This window comes from Mus musculus, chromosome 13, assembly GCF_000001635.26.
Source record: "Mus musculus strain C57BL/6J chromosome 13, GRCm38.p6 C57BL/6J".
Classification (NCBI taxonomy): Eukaryota; Metazoa; Chordata; class Mammalia; order Rodentia; family Muridae; genus Mus; species Mus musculus.
In genome coordinates, this window is record NC_000079.6 from 53,155,068 (window position 1) to 53,181,409 (window position 26,342).

General features: G+C 48.2%; 1 protein-coding gene and 1 long non-coding RNA gene across 3 annotated transcripts in view; one reads left to right on the forward strand and one right to left on the reverse strand.

The window, feature by feature from the left end:
• Positions 1 to 26,342, reverse strand: part of Ror2 (receptor tyrosine kinase-like orphan receptor 2) — a 176,808-nt gene that overhangs the window by 45,751 nt on the left and 104,715 nt on the right.
• Positions 14,654 to 18,253, forward strand: Gm52058. 2 transcript variants are annotated; one of them, XR_003950678.1, is made up of 4 exons: positions 14,654 to 14,850; positions 15,301 to 15,427; positions 16,167 to 16,446; positions 17,619 to 18,253. It is a non-coding gene; the product is annotated as a predicted gene, 52058 (long non-coding RNA). The 2 variants fall into 2 exon arrangements; XR_003950677.1 differs by having other exon boundaries at positions 16,264 to 16,446.

The window sequence follows — 26,342 nt, forward strand, 5'->3', positions numbered from 1 at the left end:
GGAAAAGCGCCAAGAGGAATGTAGGCTGACTACTGTCCGCTTGTATTTCCTCACTGGGTTTTCACTGAAAAATGTTTTGAAAATGAGATTCATTGCCGTCAACTTCCCCCTTCGAATCTCTGGGAAATTCTAATTAAAGGTGGAGAAAGATATTAAAAAATAATACCCAAAAGGCTGAAAATCAAGTAATTATACTTGTCCCATGGAAAGAACATTCCTTCATTTGCTTAATGGAGTCTTAAGGCTAAGGTGACAGATGGAGCCCTACAAGAGCCAGCTGAAGGCATCGGTCTTGGTGTAGTTTTACTAGGAATCTGTGGCCTGCCTGGTGGGCAGATAGTACCTCTCTCCCCAGAATCTTCAGCCTAACGGGCTCAAAAATGCTTTGACCACCACAGCCTGATTCTGAAAACTCTCCAAGGGTAAGCATCTGACATCATCAATGGTAGCATCATATGTAAACATATATAAACATATGTAAACACTCTACCCATGTAGAGTGGCCCACAACTGCCTGTAACTCCAGCTCCAGGGGATGTAACGCCTCCTCCTGGCCTTCTTATGAACTGTACTACCTGCACTCACATGCACAGACGTACAAATACATAAAGATAAAAGAATTGTTCTAAGAGAGGTTTCTGTATTAATCATCCAAGAAGCCGCAGCGAAGCCCAAGTCCTGTGGCCGCTCCTGCTTTTTGTTTGGGTCTGAGGCAAGATGTTACTAAGTGACTTAGGCTAGCCTGGAACTTCCAACCCTCCTGTTTCTTCCGCCCATACAATATCCCCCCATACCTGGCTAAGAATAGTGGTTTCTACTGATCCTGCTGTCCATTCTCTGTGGTTCACAGGGGTCTTTCTTCGCCTTTTGTCTCATGACATCATCTCTCCTTTTCCTAAGTATATCTCTGTGGTTGCATTTCACCTTCTTAAAGGACATTCTTGAAAAAAAGGGGGGGGGGAACACCCTGTGAGCTCATTTTAGCTTCAGCTCAGATGCAGAGAGCCTATTTCTGAATCTAAGTCCGAGTTCAGAGACCCAGAGGTGAGGATTCACAGACACGAATATTTGATACAATTCAAACTAATGGGTATTGTTATTTATCCTGAGTACATTACTGGAGCTGAGTTCTTGGGTACAGAAATGGCAAGACCAAGACAAGACCCAAAGGCTTTACCAGGACAATCAATCTCTCTACGTAGCAGTAACACAAGTCAAGGGGAGCGACTCTCTGAACACAGACCCTGGGCACCTTATATGGAAAGAATTCCCACTCCGAGTTAGCTCAGGCAAACTGAGCCCTCAACCGTGCAGAAGTCAGGCCCTGACTGCTACAGTCTGAGCTTGGTTGAGAGGCATCAAGTATCTGCTCAGCTTAAGGCCTTCGCTTAGGGTCTGACAAAGTCTCTGGGGTTGGCCCCATCCCTGTGAGAAGGGTTGTTGAGATTCTAATTCTGGCTTGCCACGTGAGCCACCTCACTTAGGTCCTTATTTGGATTTGCCTGGGAGAAGAGAAACAGGTGTGATTCCTGCTTGGGGGCAAGGCGGGTGTGCAGGGACTTTCAACACCTGATCATTGTCATCCCCCTTTGGGGTGCTCTTGACTGTCTCAAAAGAAGTCTTTATAATATTAATATTGGCTTCAAGCAACTTGGATGAGAGACAGGCTTGGGCAGACAGAAAAGCCTCCATGTCCTGAGAAGCAGAGCTCTCCTTGCTGCTAACTGATTGTCTTACTGGCCGCCAGAACCTGCTGGGGAGAGCAGCATCCTCACCCCAACTTTGGATGCTTGCTTCTGGAATGTCGCTGCCAGAAAGCCCAGCCCCCACCAGCCAGCACTTGGGGCAGGGGCACCCCCCTCCCCCAAGCGCCCTTGCCATTTCCAGCAGTAGCTGGGCATCGCCTCTTGCCCAGGTCTGTGCCCAAATGAATTCCTCATTCCTCTCTCCCTGCCCGGCATTCCTTTTTCTCATAATATTTATATGACTGCCATTCCACTCTGAAGAACAGCAGGTCAGGCCCGTGGGCACCATGTGGGGCTCCAGCTGGCACGGCTGGCATGGCCATGTTTGGTAACGACCCCGTTGGACACTCATGCCATCGACGCACGCATGCCTAAGATCTTCACAACCCTTTGCACTGCCTGCCTGCCTCAGTCGCCCTGCCTGCTCTCCCTCGTCTTCCCGAGTCCTCCACACAGAAAAGCAACCCTTCTCTAGCCTCGACTCACTGTGACACCGAGATACCCTCAACCCCCAAAGTGAGTTTTGCACACAGAGCTGCCTCCCGCAAAGGCTTTCTCTCTGCAGCAGTTCTGTGGCTTTCGAGACCTGATCTCCACTCTGCTCCCAGCCAAAGCCATATATGCTGAAGTTACCTCTGATTCCTTTCCCCTCAAATTTATCAAATACAGCACCCCGTTTTCCTTGCTCCGTCTGCCTCTCAAAAGCTTCCAGAGCCTACCCTTTACTCTGACAACACCAGGACCCAGCTACTCTCTTCTCCGCAAGATTTACCAAAATTGGGTCCAAAAAGGCCCCCAGACCGACCCTCCAACCCAACGCCAATCAGTTGGAGGCACTTACACCCTTGCCTCATTCTTCACGTTGAATAAAATTTGTTACCTGTTGCTTCCTGTTGTGTCTGGAAGCTTTCCTGACTTTTTAAATCCCTTAATTGTTAGGAAAAATAAATGTATCAAGAGACCTATATAGTAACAACTCCACCATGTGGTTTCTGGGATCCAGAAACCAAAAAAAAAAAAAAAAAAAAAAAAAAACAAATTTCCAAGGAGGGCCTGGGACTTCTGCATGTTTTGGTGACAGAGGCCAAGTCTCCTTTCCTCTAGTTTTTAATCAGTCAACTTGAATGAAGACAGGGAGCAGATAGTAAGCCCACAATCTTACATAAACATGCTCACCAACCTTAAATGTATCTTGCTCAATGTGGACTGTTTGAGCCCTTGCTGGTGAGAGAAAAAGCTCACCAGGCCTCTGTCGGGCCAGGAAGGGTGGAGAGGTCACACATTTGACACCACAGTTACTTATCACTGGCCCCTTCATCTGCGTGCCTGCCCGCCAGGGATCCATCTAGTTCTTGGTCCTTCAGTGGGACAGGGAGAAAGCCGACTGTCATGAGCTGCCTGTCCACTGACTTCGACAACCTGGCACACCCTCAATCTCACCTACACACTAAATCAATCAATCAATCAATCAATCAATCAATCAGGCTGTTTGTTTGTCTTTATTAAACCACTATCAACAACAAAAAGCACCTGACCCCAAGCCATTATCTGAAGTTATCATTCACAGGCACACCAAGGGTGGAGTAGTACCTACAAGCTGTGCCCCCTCTTCTTCCCAGGGGCAAAGCCACTATACCACACCATACACGCCCACCATGCAATACTTAGTCCTTGCATCTGGAGAAGGCACTGTTCACTTGTGTGCTGTCCTCTGGTCTGCGGGCCTCATGTCCTCGTTATGAGCACTCATTCCTGGCAAGGCACCAAGACCTCTCAAGGCACCAAGACCTCTTGGAAGAGTCCTCCCTTACCCGGTGTGCATCCTCACTTCCTACTACAAACAACTGCAACTGAGTAACAAGAACTGTTACCACTTCAGGCTCTTCCAGAGCCCCCCTCAGCCCTGGAAAGCACGGGCTGTATGCTAAGCATGTCCAGCACCTCAGAGGCAGATCCACGGAGTGCTGCAGAACGACTTCCAGCACAGAGCAAGGACAGGGTGACCTCACTCGCCCTCCTCACACAAGAAAACTAAAGCACACAAGAAAACAACACACATCAACAGTCTTACTCACCAGAATTCATCAGAGCCACAAAAGCAGAAAAGAGATCCCTCTGCATTTCAGCAGGATAACAGGTATGAGTGGCCAGACACAGGCAGTCCCCAATACCCTTCTATCTACCGCCAGCCTCACACAACAGTCACAAAGTCTAAGGCACATCGACAGCACCCCAATGGGACTGCCATTGCATGATCTGGGCTATCTCTAGATAGCTGAAGCCCAGCTCAGATATTAGGGCATAGCTTGAAGAGTGGATGGCATTGGCCAAACAGCAGCCTTAAGGCCCAATGCTATAGCTCTAACTGCAGGAGAGATGAGCCTTGTACACAATTTAAAAGAAGTCTGAAGAATTGGGTGGACATAAAGAACATCAAAAGCTCTTACATTTGTGGGATGGGAGAGACTGATTACAAGCTAAGACTATCTGTATATGCTACAAAGAACTGGGAAAGAGTGCGGACCACTCAGACTGGGCGACCTTCAGCCCTCGCTATACCACCAGGAAGTGAGACCTGAGGCTGTCTCCTCATTTGCAGGTCTCACGCAGATCTCCTGAGATTCAAGACCTGTAAAGACATTTGATCAACGACTGGCTAACCAGAGGGTGACACGGATTCAGATGTTGCCCTGAGGAATCCAGGCTTAAAAATAAAAAGAAGTTGAAGAAGTTTTATAGCATTATCAAGCCACTCCGAGATCATGCATTACCATCCGGACAGAAGCTTGCGGGACTGGGGAAGCCAAGATGCTGGAAAACTAAATGTGGTGAGAAAGGCGGGGCCCATGAAAACCGAAAACAAGCAAGGGAAACAATGACAAACTTTGAAGGGCACAGGGACTCCATACCAAACTGGAGCAAAGCAGTGTCCTCAATTAAGTACAGTGTGTCAGGATGGAAGGGAGGGGAGGAGAGAGGAAGGGGGCGGGGGGGGGGGGAGCAGGCAGGGTGGGAGTGGGAAGGAAAAAGCCAATCAGAAGATTATATTACTGAGTAAGCCAAGACTTTGGGCTAAGAAAGGTTTAATTAAGCCACTGTCTAAGGATACCTAAGAAGTCACAGGGAATCACAGCAGGCCTTTCTTCCCAGATGGAGGCTGTAACAAGGGACTGAGCTAACCATAGGACACTCTGAGCTGAAGGGACAGAATCTGAAACTTACCAGCCAAGACAGTGACAGTTAGAGCAGAGAAAAGAAAGAACTAAGGAACAGGTCAGGTAAAGATTATCCAGTGAGAAGAAAGAAGAAAAACGGAAGAATAAAGAAAACTCACCACAGCTCAAGAGACTATGAGGAAGCCACCAAAAATACCAGGACACTGACTGGGAGCCGGAGGAAACCCAGATAGGCCAGGTATGGTGGTGTAGTAGTTAGGGTTTTACTGCTGTGAACAGACACCATGACCAAGGCAAGTCTTATAAGAACAACATCTAATTGGGGCTGGCTTACAGGTTCAGAGATTCAGTCCATTATCATCAAGGCAGGAACATGGCAGCATCCAGGTAGGTGTGGTGCAGGAGGAATGGAGAGTTCTACATCTTTATCTGAAGGCTGCTAGCAAAATACTGGCTTCCAGGCAGCTAGGATGAGGGTCTTAAAGCCCACAGTGACACACCCACTCCAACAAGGCCACACCTATTCCAACAAGGCCACACCTCCAAATAGTGCCACTCCCTAGGTCAAGCATATTCAATTCATTCCAGCCAGCCAGTTCCCACAGTCTGAGTGCCTAGAAAGCTGAGGCTGGAGCATTGCTGTGAATGCCAATCTAGCAGGGCCCAATAGCAAAAAATGAAAAGAACAACTGTTTACAAAAGAACCAATAGGCCAAGACTGATCCCTTATTACACATTCTGAACTGCACATGTAAGGAACTGTGCAGGGTGAGCTAACTGCGAGTCACAGTTAACCTATCACAAGCAGGCGACTGGAAAACCAAGGAAAACAATCAGGAAAGCAGCATAAGATCCGGCTCACATCACACAAGTGACAGCGGCACCATTAGGAACTGGGTCTCCTTTAGAACTCACAGAGACAGAGCGCTGGACACGCTAGAGGACAAGATTATCCACCCAGAGTTCAACACCAGGCAAATTTTTCTTCAGAAACACAAAGGGCTGGACATTTCCAAACAAACGGAAAAATGAGAAATACCTGTCTTGAGCAGACTGCCCTCTAAGAAAGATCAAAGGCCCTTCGGAGATCAAAGACCCTGAATAAGGAAATAAAGAGCATCACTAAGAAGAACTGCAGTTGTTGAGCTGCCGGAGGAGGGAGAGCCATCTTTCTTTGGGAGTGTAGCCATGTAAAAGGCTGCTCAGGGTTGGGAATGCTCTTACACTGATGAGCAAGGAAGCAGCACCCAATTATAGCCAAAGGGTTATGAAGAGGGGTGGAGAGGAAGGGAGGAAAGGAAAAGGAAGACGACAAGAAAGAGAAAAAAAGAGGAGAAAGTCACGGAGGATTTAAAGAAGACTGAATGAAGATATATTGGATCAGAAATTTCATCTACTAATTACATTTGACTAATACTAAATATTAATTATATGTGATTATATATAAATATAATCAGCCAGCAAAAGAGAAGTCTAAGCCGGGCATGGTGGCACACGCCTTTAATCCCAGCACTCAGGAGGCAGAGGCAGGCAGATTTCTGAGTTCCAGGCCAGCCTGGTCTACAGAGTGAGTTCCAGGACAGCCAGGGCTACACAGAGAAACCCTGTCTCGAAAAAAAAACAAAGAGAGAGAGAGAGAGAGAGAGAGAGAGAGAGAGAGAGAAGTCTAATCTAGTATACTGCTAGTACAGTAGATTAGATTACATAATTTGATTACATAATCAAATTAAATGTAAGTGGTTTTAAGAAAGCAAAGCAAAGCACAAAGACTAACAGAATGGATCCCCAAAGCATCAACCAGCCACACGAGAGCTACAGAGATTCGCTTCAGCATCAATACACAAATAAGCTGGAAAGTTACATCATAGAATAACCACCGTGAGAAAGCGAGAGTGGCCACCCAAGTGGCAGACAAAAATAAAGTATAAGGGAAAAGGTTATTAAAGTAAAAGAGAGGTAACTTATAGTAAGAGAGCCAATACATCTATAAACATGTGTGGACATAACAGCAGAGCCCCCTCCAACAGAAACAACGCCAGTGAAGACCCTTGCAAAAATCAGAGGGAGAAACAGATAATTCAACCCCACCAATCAAACAAACAAACAAACAAACAAACCCCGTCAATACCCATGTACAGTAACAGAGGGCAGGAGCAAATCAACACACTTGAACATCACGAGTGATCACAGCTAACAGCACAGGAATGTTGCACCCTACAGCACGGACACACATTCTTCTACAGCCCACACGGAACGCGCTTCGACATGCTAGACTGTAAAATAAGCTGCGGTAATGTGGAGGGACTAAATATCATGAGATAACTTCTCCCATCAGACCGGAAGGGTGTAAAAATGTACAACCGAAGAAAACCTGGGAAACTGGTCAACGCACGGAAAGGAAACAAAGTACCTCCAAGTAACCAGGGTAGGGTTAAGGCCAAGAAACAAGGGGGGCGGGGGAGGGGAGGGGGGAGGGGGAGGGGCGGGGGGCGGGGAATGCCCACTTGACACCTCGGGGAGCAGGTGGAGCAGAACTTGCAGGGTGGTAACTTATAGCTGCACATCTTTTTGTCTCTATTTAATGAGATGATTTCAAACTGATAAACTTTGTTTCTTAAGAATTGGAAAAATTACCTCGTTTTAACCCTTGACACTGTGACCCTCCTATGTGAAGAAGCTGCTGTTCCTCCGGGGTTTGTGGCATGAAGCTCATTGGTGTGTATGGTAGTGAATATGAGCAAAGATGGACCATGAGCTACCAAGAGGAGTTCCACGACTGTGGCTTGTCCCCGTTGGCGGACGTGAATACCAACGGAGTGCTCTGTAAGAACTGAGCAGAGCCAAGGGCAAGGCCAGCTGCTGTCAGGATACTTTCTATGAAGGGAAACGGTTTCCTTTTCAAATGATTAATTGATTTATATGCATTATGAGTATTTGCCTGCGTGTGTTTATGTGCACCACACACATGGAGTCGCCTGCAGAGACCAGATGCAGGTGCTGGATCCCCAGAACTGGATGTGGGTGCTGGAAACTGAACTTAGTCCTCTGCTGGAACAGCAAGGGCTCTTTAACAGCTGAGCCGTCTCTCCAGCCCAGGCATCCCCTTGCCAAGGAAAAGAAAAACTTCTCTCTTGAATGTTTAAATAAGAAGTAGCGCCAGGGAACTTCATACTGGACCTTGTCTTATGAGGCGACCTCTGCTTCTGGAACTACTGAAACATGAAGTATGTGACTTTAATATCAATCGCATGAAAATGACAGGTTGCTATACTTAGACTCCCTGTCCCACCCACGCAGCGGGACACTTTGGGGACAGCCTTGGGTCCATCCTCTGTGCAGCATCTCAATGCTTCAGGAATTATCAGATGAGGATTGAATGAGGATTGCTCAGCAGCAGCGTATAAGCCCTTGCATTTTATAGTGACAGGACTGGACGGTGAAAGTTGACAATATGACAGCCATCTAAGCCACTGCTGGTTTGTGGTGATTGTAAAAAAAAAAAAAAAAAAAAAAAAAAAAAAGCGCATGTAGCTGCCAAGTATGTGTGTTCTTCCCTGAATGAATGTGTGTGTGTGTGTGTGTGTGTGTGTGTGTGTGTGTCCTCTCAGCTTCTCCTTTTAAAAGAAAAGAATTCATCAACAGATCAGGCTTAGCAATTGAATTGCCAGCCACTTACTTCTGATGGGAGGGGGCGGGGACTTTCGGTGAAATGTTTTACCTAACGGACTTGTAAACTCATAAATCATGGCGGCTCTATGCTTATTTCCTCTGCTACGACTTTGTTCTCACAACCAGAAGCACCAAACAAATCAATCATGGCTCCCAATCGTGGCTGGGTGAGGCAGGCCCTGCAGGTAGACTTCCTTCTCAGTGGGCTTCCTGCTCCTGCAGAAAACAAGCACTTTTGCTTTTACAACCAAATGGTACCCAGGAGTCTGTTATTATTTCAAAAACATGTCTACCCAGAGGGGGCCGCACGGGGGAGACGGCACACTCTTGGAGACACGGTTGTGTTCAGAGGCAAAGACAAACAAACTCTCCAGGCTGCCTTTGCTCATCATGCTGGATCTGAGAGATCCAAGAAGAATCTTGACTGGATCTGGCCAGACAGGCCATATGAACGAACAAACATTCGTATCTTTCATGTCTCCAGCAGCCCCTTTCTACATTCTTAGAGCAGGTAGCCTTTCTACACCTTCTGTATTCTCCCAGAACTACTTTCTCCGAGGGGTCTTTAACAGGCTTCATTTTGCAACTCAAAGCCCTGAGGTAACCGTAACCTGGCTGGGCATAGGCCACGGGGTTGACATTGGGGGAGGGATGGGGGCTCAGTTTCCTTGTCTTAGGCACCATATTTCAGTTTCTCTCTCTCTCTCTCTCAAGATTTATTTTTGCTGGAAATTGAACTCAGGACCACTACTTGCTCAAGTCCCGCTCGCTCCAACCCAAAGATTTATTTATTATTATACGTAAGTATATTGTAGCTGTTTTCAGACACACCAGAAGAGGGCATCAGATCTCATTACAGATGATTGTGAGTCACCATGTGGTTGCTGGGATTTGAACTCAGGACCTCTGGAAGAGCAGTCAGTCCTCTTAACCACTGAGCCACCTCTCCAGTCCCACCTTTCAGTTTCCAGGCACAAATTTCTGTTCCCCTCAAGCTAAGGCTCTGACAGTGTGAACCTAGAAGTCCTATACCTGTCACAGCCCAGCTCTATCTAGGTGTTTGCCTAGTGGACCATGGGAATGGAATGGAGTAGAAGTGGTTTCTTACTCCCATGGGGGTGGGGGGAATTCTGTTCGGTTTTCTGTTTCCTGCCCTAGGTTCTTCTAGGGACCTTGCCTGCCCCAACACATGTGGCAATGTCTGCAATATTTTGAGTCTTTAGAGGGGAAGAAAGCCAAGAACACTATAGAATGTGTTCTACACAGAAGGTGTCCCAGGGACAGAGGACAAAGCCAGGGATGCTCTGCTATGCTGGCCTGCCTGAGCCTCAGCATAGACAAAACAACTAGATACAGTCTAGTTAGTCACCAATCCTGAGGCTGAGCCCCATGATGTTCTGGAGTACTGGCTGGTTTTATGTGTCAACTTGACACAGCTGGAGTTATCACAGAGAAAGGAGCCTTCCTTGAGGAAATGCTTCCATGAGGTCCAGCTGTAAGGCATTTTCTCAATTAGTGATGATCAAGGGTGGGAGGGCCCATTGTGGGTGTTACCATGCCTGGGCTGGTAGTCCTGGGTTCTATAAGAAAGTAAGTTGAGCAAGCCAGGGGAAGCAAGCCAGTAAGTCACATCCCTCCATGACCTCTGCATCAGCTCCTGCTTCCTGACCTGCTTGAATTCCAATCCCGACTTCTTTTGGTGATGAACAGCAATGTGGAAAGTGTAAGCAGAATAAACCCTTTCCTCCCCAACTTGCTTCTTGGTCATGATATTTTGTGCAGGAATAGAAGCCTTGATTAAGACACCTGGTGTGCCAGAAAAGCCCAGTCAGATGTGCCAATCCTGCCTCTGCCTGCAGTCCTCTAGCTCTCAGCCATGGCAGGTTCTCAGTGGCTCTTCACACTCCTGAGGAGACCACACCACAGGCTTATTGCCCTTTTTCTTCATCTGTCCCTCCTTTTCTGATTTGTTTCTCCTTTCAACTCAACTGCAAGACAAACCAGATGTCATCAACGCCCTGAAGCCATGGTGAGCTTTTTCTTGCAGGGTTATCCTACAACCTCAGAGGACCCACTCTAGGCTACCCCTAGAAGAGAGGCAGCACAGGGTACAGGATTTGACTCCAAACATGGACCGACTGCTGCTAAAGGAAAAGGTTCAGTAGGCAAGATGGATCACTTATCTTTGTCTGCTGCCTCCCTCCCATCACGGGAGAGGAAATGGTACATGCTGGGGCTAGTGCTCTACCACTGAGATATAATCCAGCCTTTGTGCTTACTTCTTTGAGTCACTGGGTTTCCCTAAGCACAGCACTGTGCACACACCTAAATCCCTGGTACCCAGGAGGTCGTTAGCTTACAGATGGCTCAGATCACATTGCTCTGTTCTATGACAGTGTCAAACTGGACTGAATGGGGCAAGAACCAGACTCCTTATTTTGAACTGTGACCTCTCTCTCTCTCTCTCTCTCTCTCTCTGCATGGCAATAAGCAGTCTATCAAGCTGGGGGTGACACAAGCCACAGGACCCTATCAGCTCTGTAATCCTCAGGGGAAATGGCCAGCGACACCACAATATTCAGCCTGGCTCAGCCAGCAAACGTGCTCCATAGGTTAGCTGCAGTTGATGCCATTTTCAACTTAGTGGGTCTATCAGGACCTAACACCTCCCGTATTTATGATGTAATTTCTGCAGCCAGCCTATCTTGGTCAGAGGTGAGAGGAACACACCTGCTGGCTCAAGAGAGGTTCAGGATGCCAGAAATGTTATTTACGGAAACACTTGGCCTACACAATGAAGGATGTGGCTTGTTGGCAGCCTTCCCTCTTGAGAGTTGTCTTGTGTAGCTATTTACACGAGATTGACAGTTTCCCTTCCAGTAAGGAGTAAGGCACTTTAAGACTTGGGAAGTAAAATGTACAAGTCTCAGGAAGTTCCTGAAATTGTAAGATTAGCAAGGATATTATTACCCAAGCAAAGAATAATTGCTGGAGTTAAGGAGTGTCCCACTTCTACCTTGCCCCCATCTCAGCCTTACAGCAAGCTACATGGTCAGTTCCAGGGATGTGGACTTCTCAGAGATTCAATTGCCCCTCACATACCCATACTCCTCTGAGTGACCCCAATAAGCTCACTGTTCCACTAAGCTAAACTTGGGTAAATAGGTTTATTGCTCTGCCTTGAATGCCCTATCTAGGGTAAACATGCATTTGTTCAGCCCCCTAGGAAAAAGTCACTTGATAGTACTGAGCTTAGCAATAATAAAAAACAAATGCAGTGCAGAGCAAAGGCAGGTGAGTCGCTGAGTCTGAGACCAACCCAGGCTCCATAGGTAGTTCCAGGCCAGCCAGGGCCATTCAGTGAGACCCTGCCTTAAAAGGGGATGTGGGGATGCTGGAGAGATGGCTCAGTGGTTAAATCATCTTCTTGAAGATCTGGGTTCAATTCCCAGCACACACACAGCAGCTCACAGCCCTCTAGCACCCCTAGTTCTCAGGCTCGCTTCTAGCCTCCTATGTGCATGTATATACACATCTTTGGCAAAAGACAAAAATATAAAAGAAAAAATAAGGTTTTTTTTTTTTTAAAGCAAACCTAGAACAGGACCAGACAGATATAAACGGGACTGACTTAAGGAAAAAGGGGAAGCAGGAGGGACCAGAAGCTCACAGCCCTTCAACCACTGCTTCAACAGCTTCAACCCACCCCACCCCAGTAAAGTTCACAGCTGCATTTCCAGAGACTCATTATTTATGCACATGCGCATTCCACCATAAGCAGCCCCAAGCTCTAAGACGGCAAGGTACCCATAACAGGCCAAGGCTCTGTTTAAAATATTTACCAAAAACAGATGCCAAGTCTAGCACCATTTAAAGTGGATGGGCGAAAGAGCCTGAAAGGCTTTCATGCTGCAGGGTAAAATCATGTAGACACAAGGGCATAATGAGGGCAGACAACAATGGGCCTCCTGCCTCTTTCTCCCTGTGGCCAGGGCAACCTCTGCAGAGGAAGGCTGGCTTCCCAGCTTCTACCCTAGCCTAAACTTTTCCATCAATGATTACTCTTGGCTATCGATAATTCTAAGCATGGGGGCAGGCCATGGCCTATCAGGGAACCTATATCTATCTCCATAAAACAGACTATCAGCTTGTCATTTCTCCTTCATGACGAATCACCCTGGAGACTGCTGCCTTCATTTTCACCCCTCCATTTGAGTTTAATTGGCCCCTCCTCCATAACTACATGCCTAGGCCTAGATCCATGCCCTGTATGTTTGAGGTCTCCAATACTGTTTGCTCCAGTATACAAGGTTAGACTCAAACTGCTCTGAGTCACTGTTTTCTTGTGGAAATTTGTGTTACCTGTGTAAAACTGGGGCGTTAACATATTCCCTGTGTTGCCCAAAGCTAGTGGAAGTGTGAGGCCCAGTCAGACACACTAGGAAGCAGAAAGAGAAAGGTTCTTCCAACTAGGAAAAGTCTACCCATATGGGTGCATCCCAGAAGAAACAGAAAACTTCTGGGGATTTGTGTGTCCCCTTGGAACAAACAGGTCTCCTGACTGGATGCTTCCAGAAAGAATCACCCAGATAAGGAGTTTGCAAGGCAGGTTAAAATACCTGGCTGGCTGCCTGGTCACAGACTAGGGTAGCTTTTCATGGTTATGAACTCAGGTCATCTTGTATGATGTGTCATGAGTTTGATCTCCAACACCCACAGGAAGCCTGGGTTTGGAGGATCATAGTTGCAACCCTAGCACTGGAGACAGACAGATCCCTTGGGACTCACTGGCCGGAACCCTAGATGACTTGCTAAGTTCCAGGTCAATGAGAAAACCCATTTCAAAGAACAAGGTAGGTGACACCTGAGGAAAGACGGCTGAGGTTGACTTCTGGCCTCGTCTCCTCATGCCCATGCATGCATACACACACAATTAAATAGATAGCAATTAAAACTGACTGGCACCCCACCTCAAAGCCAGGGGACACAGGGTTTCTGTCCAGGCTGAGGGCTGGTGGGAACACTTCCACCCACATAAAGTGACCGGCTTATAACAAGCTCCAGGGAAGACTGTAACGAAACTCACAGACTCACGGTGTTGCACACCCCAAGACCCATTCATTCCAATTCCAATCCTGGGAACATTTTAATGACACAAAATAATATGGGCTCACAACCCAGACTGCAGATCTGTGAGCCTACAAATTCCATGTGTAATAAATGACCAGGGGTGAGGTGTTCAGTTATGGAAAAGTGGGAAACAGGCAAGATAGAGCTAAGGAAATGTCTCCGAGGGTAAATGGCTTGTTTCAATCCAGAAGCCCAGTATACGAGCGCGCCTACCCTATGCCACTGCGTCAAGCGAGCTAGTGTGCTTTCCTGGATGGTCTCTTCTCAAGTAAAAGCAGCTGAGATTTTATTTTAACTTACTTGACTTAGAATCACGAGACACACTCAGTCTTCAACCTCTGACATCAGGAAGGCTCCACGCGGCTCAGACGGGAATCGAGGCTATCTACCTAGTAGAAAGGCTTAGTACAGCACGGGGTCACGTGGTGTGTGCCCTCCGTGCTGGACTGCAACTGAGGCTGGCAGGAGCAATCGAGTACATAAGAACTGGGGCAGTGGCGAGCTGCAGTGCCCAGAAGCAGGCTTTCCACAGGTCAGCCAGGCAGCTCATGTGAGCCCATCGCCCGTGAGCACGTCCCATCCTGGGCAAGTGGAGGGATCATCTTCCCGCTTGCTTCTTGCTCACTCACTGCCTTTGGTTTCCTCTCTCTGGGATCTCCTTCATAAGAATATTAACCTTATTCATGAAGCTCCATAGGCTTGGCCTCCTGACTTTATCACTGTCCAAAGACCCACCTCTCGATGCTATCGCATAACAGTTCAGAATGTCAACTTATGACTTCTGGGAGACACGAACAGCCAACCCTCATCACGGGGCAGTTGGGAAGTGAACAAAAGAAAGCCATATGCTCTGGCAAGGAGGTGGGAATTGTCGCTCTGTTGCTGTGACAAAATACTTGTGATAATCAACCTAAAACGAAGGGGGGGGGGGGAGAGGCGCGTCACAGTCTCTAGGACTTAGGTCATGGTCGCTTGTCCCTGTGGCTTGGGCCTATAGCAACATAGCACATCATGGTGGGATCTCATCGCCATGGAAACCAGAAACAAAGAAAGACATGGAGGGACTGATGTTGAAATTTTACTTACAAGCTGTTGGCACTGTACATGGGCATTATATTGACCAATATGCTGTAAGGAATGCTCCCCAGTAATCTCTGATTGGATAATAAAAGGCTGGAGCCTGTGATTGGGCAGGAGAGTGAGGGAGGCGGGACTTGAGATGGAATGGGGGTGGGGTAAGTGTCTCAGGTAGGGACCATGAGGAGGAGAGAGGAGGGAGAAGAAGAAGGTAGCCATGAGGCAGGATGGACCATGAGCAAGTGGCCAAGAGAAGCTCGCCCTGAGGACACGGAGCAAACTGAATCAAGACCGAGTAATACAGGGTCTACGGCTGAGATGTTGGTAGAGTTGGTAGATGTTGGTAGCTTGGAACCTGCCCGGTATAGGCTTACAGCATGTTAATAAAATACTAGACTTCCATGTCTTTTATTCAGGAGCTATATGGCCAGAAACCACTCCCATAGAATTACTTAAACAGACTGAAGTTCCATATCCCCAATGACCTGTCTTCTTCCCGCTAGGCCCCAGCATCTCAAGCATCCAGCCCTCCCATCAGCACTAACTACAGACTGATGGCCAAGCCCTCCACACATTGGCCTTTTTGGAAAAGTCAAGATCTAAAGCAGCACACAGTTCACCGACCTTCAGGTATTCACCAGGTGACACCATATACTTGGGTGGTGGGAACTATAGCTGCCACAAATGGTAGACTATGTTCCCAATCCCGCTTGTTCCAGTTGTATCTGTCGCTGTCATTATGTTACAGAGCTGTCTGTGACAAAGTGTGACAATGAGCAAAGACTGACACGACAGAAGTCTTCCTAAGTTTGAGGGTCTAGGCAGGCGGTAATAGCGGATTGCTTTCCAAGTGACAATTCAGTACACACGTGACAAGTGACACTCCAGAAGAAGTAACACAAAATGATGCAGATCCAGGATTTTTCTAGCGCTTAAAATGTTTACAGCAGTGAAAGAATTCAAGCCCTCCAAGTCACTAGCTATGCCTTTGGGGGGGGGGGGGGAAGACTACACCCTTTGGGGGTGGCTTACACAGTCCTGCCCATGCCACACACAAGGACTTTTCCAAGGCCATCAGGGACCATGGAGCGGGCTCCCTTGCTGTCTGCTTCTGTTGGTATAAATGGCTGCTGCTCGCAGCTGTCGGAAGGAAGCACAGAGCTGGGGAGCTGGTTTGGTGGCGTGTCTGGGCCTCTGTGTGTGGAACCAAATGACTGTGTACTACAGGAGGTAATGCCGGGAAAACATTTGCTTGAGGAGAAGGCAAAACCACACCTGTCAATCCTGCAGGCCCTTCAGGCTTCAAACTCGCTTCTCAGAAGGTGTGTGCTGATGGCTTTTTGTGTTTGCACTCTAAATCCTCTCTCAGGATTGCTCTGGGCCAGGTTTGGTTTTCACCGTGAAATAGATGACATGGCTAGAAGCACTCTTCCTGGAAGTTATAGCTGTAGCCTCTTGAACTTCAGGAAGCTGAACTCCAGTCTGAATTCCGTTATCACCGCGCATGGTGGGAAGCTGTTAGTCCCGCAGAGTGGGGTGCTGACTGGCCCTGGATTAAATCCACTGTACTGAGAGTTGCTGAGAAAGAGATTATAATGGGAAGCCAGCTGCACACTGCCAGACTCCTGCAAGGAATTAACCTGTAGAAGGTAAGAATGTCAACCCTCAAATGAGCATCCAGGAGCAGCAGGACCACACTGCAGGGACCCAGGAGAGCTCAGAACTGTGGTCAGGGGTGAATGGGAAACGGATTGGTTCTGGTACAACCCACTGGCTCTTCCCTAGGTCATCCTCCATGTCTCCTCCAGCATGGTCCTCCTGAGAAAAGGGGACATTAACAATGTGTCATGGTAGTCTTTGTTTTCTGAAGTTCGTCATTTGCTGCCTTGCTGAACCTATAGAGAACAGTTAAGAGAACAGCCCTGTCCCAAGTTGGTCCATTCCTAGAGACAGCAAACAATGACTTGTAAGACACAAGCCGTTCCTCTCCTTTATCCCGGAGAGAGCGGATCCTCTGACCTAGCTGCTTGGGCCTGGTCCTGGATGAGTAGGATATCTCAGACACACTGAGCCTCGGGAGTCATTCAAATGAGCCAATCCCAAATATGCTTTGTTCATTTATGGGACTTGCTCCTTCTTCTCCTCAAAACTACAGTCAAGGGGCTGCCCCAGGTCCTCCTCCCTCTGAGCCTCTCACCCCTGATGCTTCCTGCATCCTGCGCCTGTGAACATGAAAACTTCTCTTGTGACAATGATTTCCGTATCTGCCTACCTCTTCATCCCTGATTGAAACAAACGTTGGTCTGATGTGGTAGTCCACACTGTAAGCCTAGGACCTGACGGATGGAGGCAAGGAGCTCAGGGATTCAAGGTCAGCCTGGGCAATTTAACCAACATCGTGCCTAGAAATCAAACTAAAAGAGGGCCAGTTCAAGCGCTAGCACACAGGCTCCAGAGGCCACACAGTAAAGCCATGGGTTTAATTCTCAGGAGCGCTCAAGACACAAACACATGTGCGCATGCCCACACATACCCTCAAACAACAAAATAATTAATAAAGTGAAACAAATGCAAAGTCTAAAAACCAAAATCCTAGACACACTGTACAACGTGTGCCGCACGCATCCAAGGGTATTTCTCTGGATGTCCTGAGAGCCCTGCCTCCCTCTTTCTCTGCTTTGGTGTGCAGTTCAGCTCCCTGAATTCTTCATTTCTGCCTATACATTACACATTATACAATGCATTATACTTTATACCTATACATTGCGCCTATGCGTTATAACTATATAATATCTCCATCTCTGTTTATCTGTATTCTCAGCAAACGGCCAGATCCAGTCTTCCAGAAGTAAAAATGTAGAGGAGAATGAGCAGGCTGAGTAAATCGGTGGCTAGCAGCACCCAGACCTCGAGTTCTGCCCACAGGTAACCTCGAAGCAATGCCCCTAAGCTCCCGAGCCAGGAACCTGAGAAGGAGAGTTGGGAAGAGACCTCAGGGAGGCTCCAGATACGAATCAATCCACAGAGTCCGAGTGAGTGTGAAAATCAACATTGAATGTTATTTCCAAACAAAGGCAAGGTCAGCACCTCTTCGTGGTCAGGCATGTATGATGTGTGTGTGTATGTCCGTGTGTCTGTCCTTTCCTTGCATACATGTGTGGCCCGTCTTTCACACTAGGGACTCATAAATGGCACTTGGATTAGAGATAGGTATGTGAACTATGACCGTGGTCAGGAGAAACTCAGGAACCTGTTCTGCCTATAACTCCCTTCCGCAGCCCCCCTCTCCTCAGTACAATCTCTATTGCCCAAGTCAGTTTTGCCCAGGTATGCATGGATATGAGCCATCAATACATTTACTCCTGGCAAACACAACACAAAAGTAAGGGCTGGAGAGACGGCTCAGCAGTTAAGAGCACCTGCTGCTCTTTATAAAGGATCTAAGTGTGGTTCCCGTTACCCTGTGGGTCGCTCACAATCATCTATAACTCCAACTACAGGGCATCTGCTGCCTTCTGGCTTCTACAGGTACCTGTACTTGAGTGCATGTCACTTTAAGATAAATTCACAGAGAAGGAAACTTCGGCACACATCAAGCAAACACTGGCTTCCCACAGTTTAGCAATCGTGGAAGGACAAGCCCTGCAAATTATAGCTGTAGGTGCTTTGACAGACCTAAGCTTTCACTCTACAGAACTCTTGCTTGTCTGAATGACTTTAATGCTCTCAGTCACAGAGGGCTCATTACATACATGGACTGTTTAGTTGGTACCCTGAGTGTTCTAGATGCCGGCTCTTGGCTGGGGAAGGTCTGTCATTGGAAAAGCATTCAGAACCCACAGGATGAAAGGAGCCTAGCAAAGACTCAGGTGGAGGCCAAGATACAAGGACACAAGAAAAGGTCATTGTTGAGACTATAATCATGTCTGAAAATGAGTTATTCTAAATACAAATGTAAATAGTGAATTGATCAGGTGGCTGTATTTATACACCTTACGTTGATCCTCAATAACTTCACAAATAAACCGATATTTATATAAAACTGCACTTCAGCCGTGCAGTGGTGGCGCACGCCTTTAATCCCAGCACTTGGGAGGCAGAGGCAGGCAGATTTCTGAGTTTGAGGCCAGCCTGGTCTACAGAGTGAGTCCCTGGACAGCCAGAGCTACACAGAGAAACCCTATCTCGAAAAAGCCAAGAAAAGCAAAAAGGAAGAAAGAAAATGGGAAAGAAAGAACTTAATCCAGGCTCCGTCTGCCTCACTGCTTTGCTCTTTTGTTACTTTTAGTAACAACCTTGCAAAGCACCCAGCCAAATCACCAGCAATAGCTGAGAAACATCCTCTCAGGTATCCTCAGAAAAAGAGGCACAGAAAAATGGTAACAGTATCAAAGGCAAGATCAGCAGATGTAAGCAGCTTAGTTCGAGAGAACTGTGGTCTGTTTATAAGATATTTGTGAGACTAGTTGGGGCAGTGGAGGCTCACGTGTTTAATCCCAGCACTCCAGAGACAGAGGCAGAGGCAGGCGGATCTCTGAGTTCAAGGACAGCCTGGTCTATAAATTGAGTTCCAGGCGAAGCGGAGAAACCCTGTCTTGAAACCCACATGCAGAGACAGAGGCAGAGATAGAGAGGGAGGGAGAGAGGGTGAGAGGGAGAGAGAGAGTGTTGGAGAATGACCTCTAATAAGGTTAAATACCCTTTCTGTGATAAATGTCTGCGCTACATTTTGACACAATGGTGACTTTCCTCCAACGAACAGTCATTACAGAGCTGTACAGCTTTTCTCGGTAGCAAAGAAAACTGCCAGCATTTCCATTCATAATAAAGAATTTCACATTCATTTAAAAGAATTAAAACAATAACATTAAGGGCAATCATAATACAGGGGTCAAAAGTCTCATGCTCTAACACATGGATGCTAAGTATGTTTATATGTATGTATTAGACAGGTGGGTGTGAGCATGGATCTAGGTTATAAAATTGGATAGGAGACATTGTTGGGGGAGTTGTTGGGGAAGGGAGAACAGGATGCAGGCTGTGAACGCTGAGAGGAGTCTTCCGGGGACAGAAGGCACAATGCGGGCGGGGGACGGAGGAGAGTTGAGGGGCAGAGAAGCAATGGAAACAAATTTTGTTTGAGACTTCTGCAACAAAACCTAACACACTACATGTTAATAGAAAACAAACAGAACACATGGTTCAAAGTGACGCTAAGCAGAACACCAAATATTTGCAGGCAAAACGGGTGAAGTCGACAGAGGCATTAACTGGGCTCTTGCTCCTGACAGGCTCATGGTGAATCACAGGATTTTCACTAATCCTCAGATAAACACTGTAAATACTGTTCTTGCCTCAGACATTGTCTGCTGGCTAGCAAGAAGGATTCTTGCTGAAGAATGGACAGCACCTCGTCCATCAGCCTTCGAGAGAGGCAGTCTTCCAGAGAGACCGGGCGCTGCACAGCAGGCCCCTGCCTCCATCTCCACTGTAGTCATGGACTGGCAACAGTTGTTTCCCAAACCCAAGAACTATGCAGAAACAGCCAGCACCCACATAGATGATATGCATATGCAAATGGGGTACTCACACGGGCACAGGGGTGGCACTGGTCTGGACGGTGCCACCTGGGGATCTACCTGCACAAGCCCTGGTTTTCTTTATCAGCGTAAAATTGTTCATGGCCACTGTTCCCGGTCTAAGAATTTCCCATTTCAGCAGACTCAGTCAGTGTAACCCACCTTGCTTCCTGTAGCTCAGGACAAACACCCATGGCCGCCCCACTCCCCTTCCTGCTTTCTTGAGACCCCATGCATCAGTTCTCTTCCCAGAAGAGACTTAAATTCAGTCTCTTCTCTCCTCCCTGGCTACAACCCTGATAGCAGACCCTGTTATCCTACCCTCAGCTACCTCAGATCTGCTCCAGATCCCTGCACAGCCACCTGATAAAGACATTCTTCCAAGTGGTGAGCTGGACTGTAACACGTCCCTTCTTAAAAACCCTCCAAATCGCCTTCTGGCCACTCCAACCAAAGCTACAGATCCTTCCCCGAGCTGCAAAGAGCTGGTCTCCACTCTTGGGGAAGCCATCTTTCCACCAGGCAGACACCTGACCTTCCTGCAGAATATGTGGATTTTGAGGTTTTAGGGTAACTTTACCTCCAGGTCCATCTCCCTTCAAAAGCTACTGTTTCAATTAAGTATCTGAGGCACCCTACCTGCTCACACTCCATCAGTCTCTTCCCAATCCTGGCTCACTGGCATGTGCGATGGATCGCTGTCTGTTTTACTGCCCATTGCCCTAACTGAGCTCGATTCCATTATCTCTAAGGAGATTGCATGGCGGTCTCCTCTGGCATGGCGGTCATCCCCTCCAAACGGACATTGAGGCTCACTCACTCCCCTGTAAGCAGCAGTGAATGCTTGCAGGCCTCTACAAGGTCAAAAGGGTCCAGGGAGATGGCTTACGGGTAAAGTGCCCAGCACAAGCCTGATGACTCCAGAACCTGTGTAAAGGTGGAAGGGGAGAGCCGACTCTACAGCACTGTCCTCTGACCTCTACACATGCACTGTAGCTCATGTGCATTCCCCTTCCAACACACACACACATACTACACACATATACATGCATAATAATAAATAACAATTTTAAAGGTGAGGTGGAGGTCACCCTGGTCTATACAATGAGTTTCAGGGCAAACAAGACTACATTGTGAGACCCTGACACACACACACACACACACACACACACACACACACACACACACACACAGAGAGAGAGAGAGAGACAGAGACAGACAAACAGACAAAGACAGAGACAAAGAGACAGAGCTTGTGAGACACTTGTGAGACAATGCATTCCTTCAGGAACTGGGTTTGCCACGAGAGCAGGTTCCTAACAATTTAGTCCACCCCACCCCACCCCCCACCTGCCATGACACTACCAGTGGGAAGTGGAGTAACACAAGGTCACCCATAGAACTCAGACAGATACCAGGGCTGTCCTCCTGGACTTCCCGGGCCTCTCTGTGTGCTCTAAGGAGGGGCCAGAACTCCATTCACAGAGGTGTGGAGCAAGCTAAAGAATCATGAGTGAGAGAGCGAGGGCAGAGCTGTGACACACCAGACATAGGCGATGCTTTCTGTCAGCCGCTGGGAGTACCCCAAGGAGACCTGCACAAGATAAGGCCCATTAAATTTCAGGATGGGGCCCTGCCCTTCAAGGATTTATAGGCAGTTAACAGTTACAGAGGGAGGGCTTATGAAGCCGTACCCCTTCCCAAATATACAGGCTGTTATCAATCACTGGGGGGAAAGAATTTTTTTTTCTCCAGTAGTTTAGCCACTCAGCTGTGCAAGCTCCTGCAAGTAACCCCGGTTAAACTGGCTGGTTCACCAAGCCGCTCTGGGGTAGAATTGTTACATTGTTTCTATCTCTGTACCCTTTCTGGAGTAGGTAGCCGTTGTTCATTTCTCCTGGGGGAGGAGGGTGTCCTTCACCCGGCCAATTATAATTGTTCTTGAGCCTAGCTTCTTTAAAATTAAGATGGGAAGAAAACTCAACAACCGTTGCGTGAGCAAACTAGACTATGGTGAGTCTGTTCTTTTAAATCTTAAAAAAAACCGCAGCGAGACCTTGGAAGGCACGTGTATCAACTGACATCGGTGCTTTCAAGTTACTGTGGAGACAATGAACACTTTTGAGGAAAGAAACAGGAGGGGGTCTGGGTGGCTCAGTCATAAAGAGCATGTGTGGAAGTCTACCTTCAATCCTTCCATCCCCGGCTTCACAAGCTGCATGTTCACCACTCTTGCCTTCCTAGCATGGGGGGGGGGGGGGGGGGGGGAAGCAGGAAGATCAGAGAAGTTCAGGGTCCTCTTCCTACCAGTAGGGAGTTCAAGACTAACCTAGCTTACCAAGAATTGGGTAAAACACTGGGCTGGGGTTCTGTGGGTCCCCTCCCTCCTGCTGCAGGGCCCTTGGATCAGGCAGTGGGCCATACAGCCATCTATGCCTTAAAAAAATAACATGCTACTCCAGGGTCATGGGACTAGTAAAATGCTCGGGACTAGTAAAATGCTCGACCTGTTTCTTTTTTTATATAGTGGGTACTTGTGGGAGATGAAGACTACAAAGTAGCCTATTGGGTATCCCTACCTCAGGCTCAGACTCCAGTAACAGATCTCCACTGTGAAGCCCCCAGAGAGGTTCTGAGGAGCCACCACAGCCTGAATGGCCTACAACAAGCACTATGTCAACCTAACACAGCTAGGTCCAGCAAGTCAGGACAAGCTTCCCCTCGGATGGATTCATATGTCTTAGAAGAGACTGTTATTATCACATGGAGCTAGAGAAGGGTCTCTGCTCCCTGTGCCAAGCCTTGGAGAGCCAGTGTTCTGCACATTCCACTCCAGGAGGGCAGGCCTCTTGTGGGCCACAATAGTTCAGGCAGCGAACCCCAGAGCCAACCTGCTATGTTCATGAGCTCGGAAGGCAAACACCTTGTCCACCACCCACCAACAGGGATGCCCTTGACCGAGCAGTTCCAAGGCCATTGCATAAAGATGAGGCTCTCATCTGGTATCCATGGTAACAGAAAGAGAGTCAAAGCTGGGTTTGAAGATCTTGATTAAAATTTACTTAGAGGGTAGAAGCTAAAGAGCAATGTCCCAGCGCAGGAGGAAGGGAAGGGGCCATGGGCTATTTGAGCCTCTCCAGGTTTTGTTTATAGCTGTTCCAGACTAAAATCCTCAGGTGGGGGTGGGGAGCCTCCTAGCCCTCCCTCCCGCCCCCGGGGTGCAATTGACAAAGCATTTCCTTTTCTCCAAGGCCAGGGCAGGATCACAAGAGCTTTTGCTGTTCTCAGCCCATGTTTGTTTTTGTAGTTTCTGCCAAGTTAAATCAATCCCGCTTGTGGCCGCGTTCAAAACTCGCGACTCGCTCGAACAGCCTCAGCCTTTGACTCCTTTCCAAGAACAGAGAGCGATGTTCGTATAGGTTTCACATGGCTGGAGATCAAATCCTCTAATTACTCAAATCTGTGTCACAGAAGTGCACATTAGCCACTTGCAAGATGACAGATTGCCATTATCTGATACGCCTGGCTAAAGCTCTTCCTTCCACTCGGAGGGAGCTTTTGCTTGCAACTGCACAACCTTGTCGTATGCCACGCACACCTCCCAGAGCTACAATCCGAGCCTCTATCCACCACTACAACCTGCCTGTACACAGCCGAGCCTTTTTCACAAAGCCCCTGCCGCCTCCTGGACCCAAGGTGCTGGCTGAAACCCTTAAGGTCCGATGCCAGGGCTTACAACGATGGAATCATTCTTAACAGAATCTTCTGGAATGCGAAGGGCAAGAGAAGTCCTGTGACTCTCTGTAGGAGGGATGAGTGCTGCCTTGAGACAGCCGGCACAGTAGCTTAATGGTGCATCTGTAAGGAGCCAGCTTGTGGGATTGCGGGTCCAGCTATTGGCCAAAAGGGTTAGAAATACAAATGCAAGCGGAAAGATCTCTCTGGTGCTACTTTCCTCAATTTGATGGGATGGAGAACCTGGGATAAAGACTCTGGATATGCCTAATGATGAATATCTAGATAGGTTACTAAAGTGGGAGGCCTGTCCACTATGGGCAGCACAATTCCGTAGGCTGTGGTCTTAGACTAAGTAAAAAGAAGTGAGCTGAGAACCTCCCCACCCCTCACCTGTTCCTGAGTGAAGATACCACGTGACCAGCAGCCTCCTCCGGATTCTACTGTTGTGTTTTATGAAAGAGGGAAAGAGCCACGAATGTGTTTGGTGGAGGTGCGGTATGGTGAAGTGGAAAGGGGTTCCTCTGCTGGCCCATGCTAAAACATCCCTTCCCCCTGAGGTACCAGCCATAGACTGATTAGTAGAGAATAGAGTTTATTTAGGGCATGAGAAAGAGAGTTGGGAAGGAAGGAGAGTCAGAGAGAGAGAGACAAAGAGAGAGAGACAGAGAGAGAGAGAGAGACGGGGCGAAGGGCAGCAGGAACATGTGGAGGGGGAGGGGAGGAAGGGGACAGGGAGAAGGGAGAGAAGGGGCAGATAGATTAAGAGAGTAAGAGATCTAGGAAGGGGCGAACAGCCACTTTTATAGTAAGCCAAGCATACCTGGCTATTGCCAGGTAACTGTGGGGCGGAGCCTAGAGGGAATACCAACACCTACTACTATCCCTTCCTCGCCACAGTGGACCCTAGGGAGAGTCCAAATGATCCCGCCCTTCTTCGAATTGCACCCGCCAGGTGTTTTGTCCCAGCAACAAAACAAATTGCTAGACAGCACCTAAGTGCTTGCCCTGGTGGCCTCCTGGCTGCACTTAAGTTTCTCAAGATGGTGAAATCGCACACAGAAACACAGAGCCTTGGCCAGACCTGGTCTGAGCAGCCCTGCAAAGCCCAGGGCTACCTGTGCCTTTCACAGTTGTCTTCTCCCTCTGTTCTTCAGTGAGGTAACACCACTGTCTCTGATCCTGAACTATAACCCCCATCCCAAGCTGGGAGTGGGGTCCCAAAGCCCAGTGATGAAGTACTTTTATTGCGTGCAAAAAGCCTTGAGATTGGTCTCCTGGCTCAGGAAAGCAATAAAATTACAAATAATGCCCACTGACTCTTAACACCTCCTTGGCTGGATCCCAGTGGGTCAAGGTCGGAGGAAGCCATAGGTAGGACTGGAACTGTGGCCCAGGAGAAAGGAAGATATAAGGGCCACCAGCAGAGCTGGGGGAAGGATAGGACCTTTGATCACACTAGAACAACAACAAAAAATCCTTCCATGGCAAGACTGCCCATCCCCCAGATCCTGACCCTGCGCCTGCAGTGAGCCACTGTGTCCTGGCTCTTCATGGAACTGTCTCTGCACAGTGAGGTCCTGCTTCTCAGAACCAGCCTACAAGGTTCGGCTACGCCTATAACTATGTGACTCTGTGTGTGCGGTTTTTTTTCTGGGTCTTTTGGGTATGTGTGTCTGCATACCTGTGTCTGTGTGTGGGCGCAGCTGGCTGTGTGCACACATCTGTGCCTGTGAGGGAAGGAGGGGCAGGTATAGTCATTGGGTGCTCAAGTTGACAACTCAAAGTGCCCCGCTGCGCCCCACAAGTGTTGGGGTCACAGGCTTTCACAATCCAATCTGAACAAGATCAGAGGTGCAGGTACAGGACCACGGCAGGGGGTAGCCAGGCACACTAGGAGAACTGAACCTCTAGAGAGATCTGCCTGGAGCCCTTCAGTTTGTCAGTGCTGAGCTAGGAAGGTGGTTCACCGCCATAGAGTTCTTGCCTTGTAAGAACCACCTAAACAAGCTGGTGGAGTGGTGTGGGCTTTCGGGCAATCCCAGCACTGCGGAAGGCGGAGTCAGAAGGATCCCTGGGACTTACCAGCTACCAGCCTAGCCCACATGGCCAGTTCAAACCCTGTCTCAAAGAGGAGGGAGACAGTCCCTGTTGCCCTCTGGCCTATACACCACCATCACCACCATAATGTTGGGAGGATAAGAACACGAGGAAGCGAGGGTTTCCTTCAG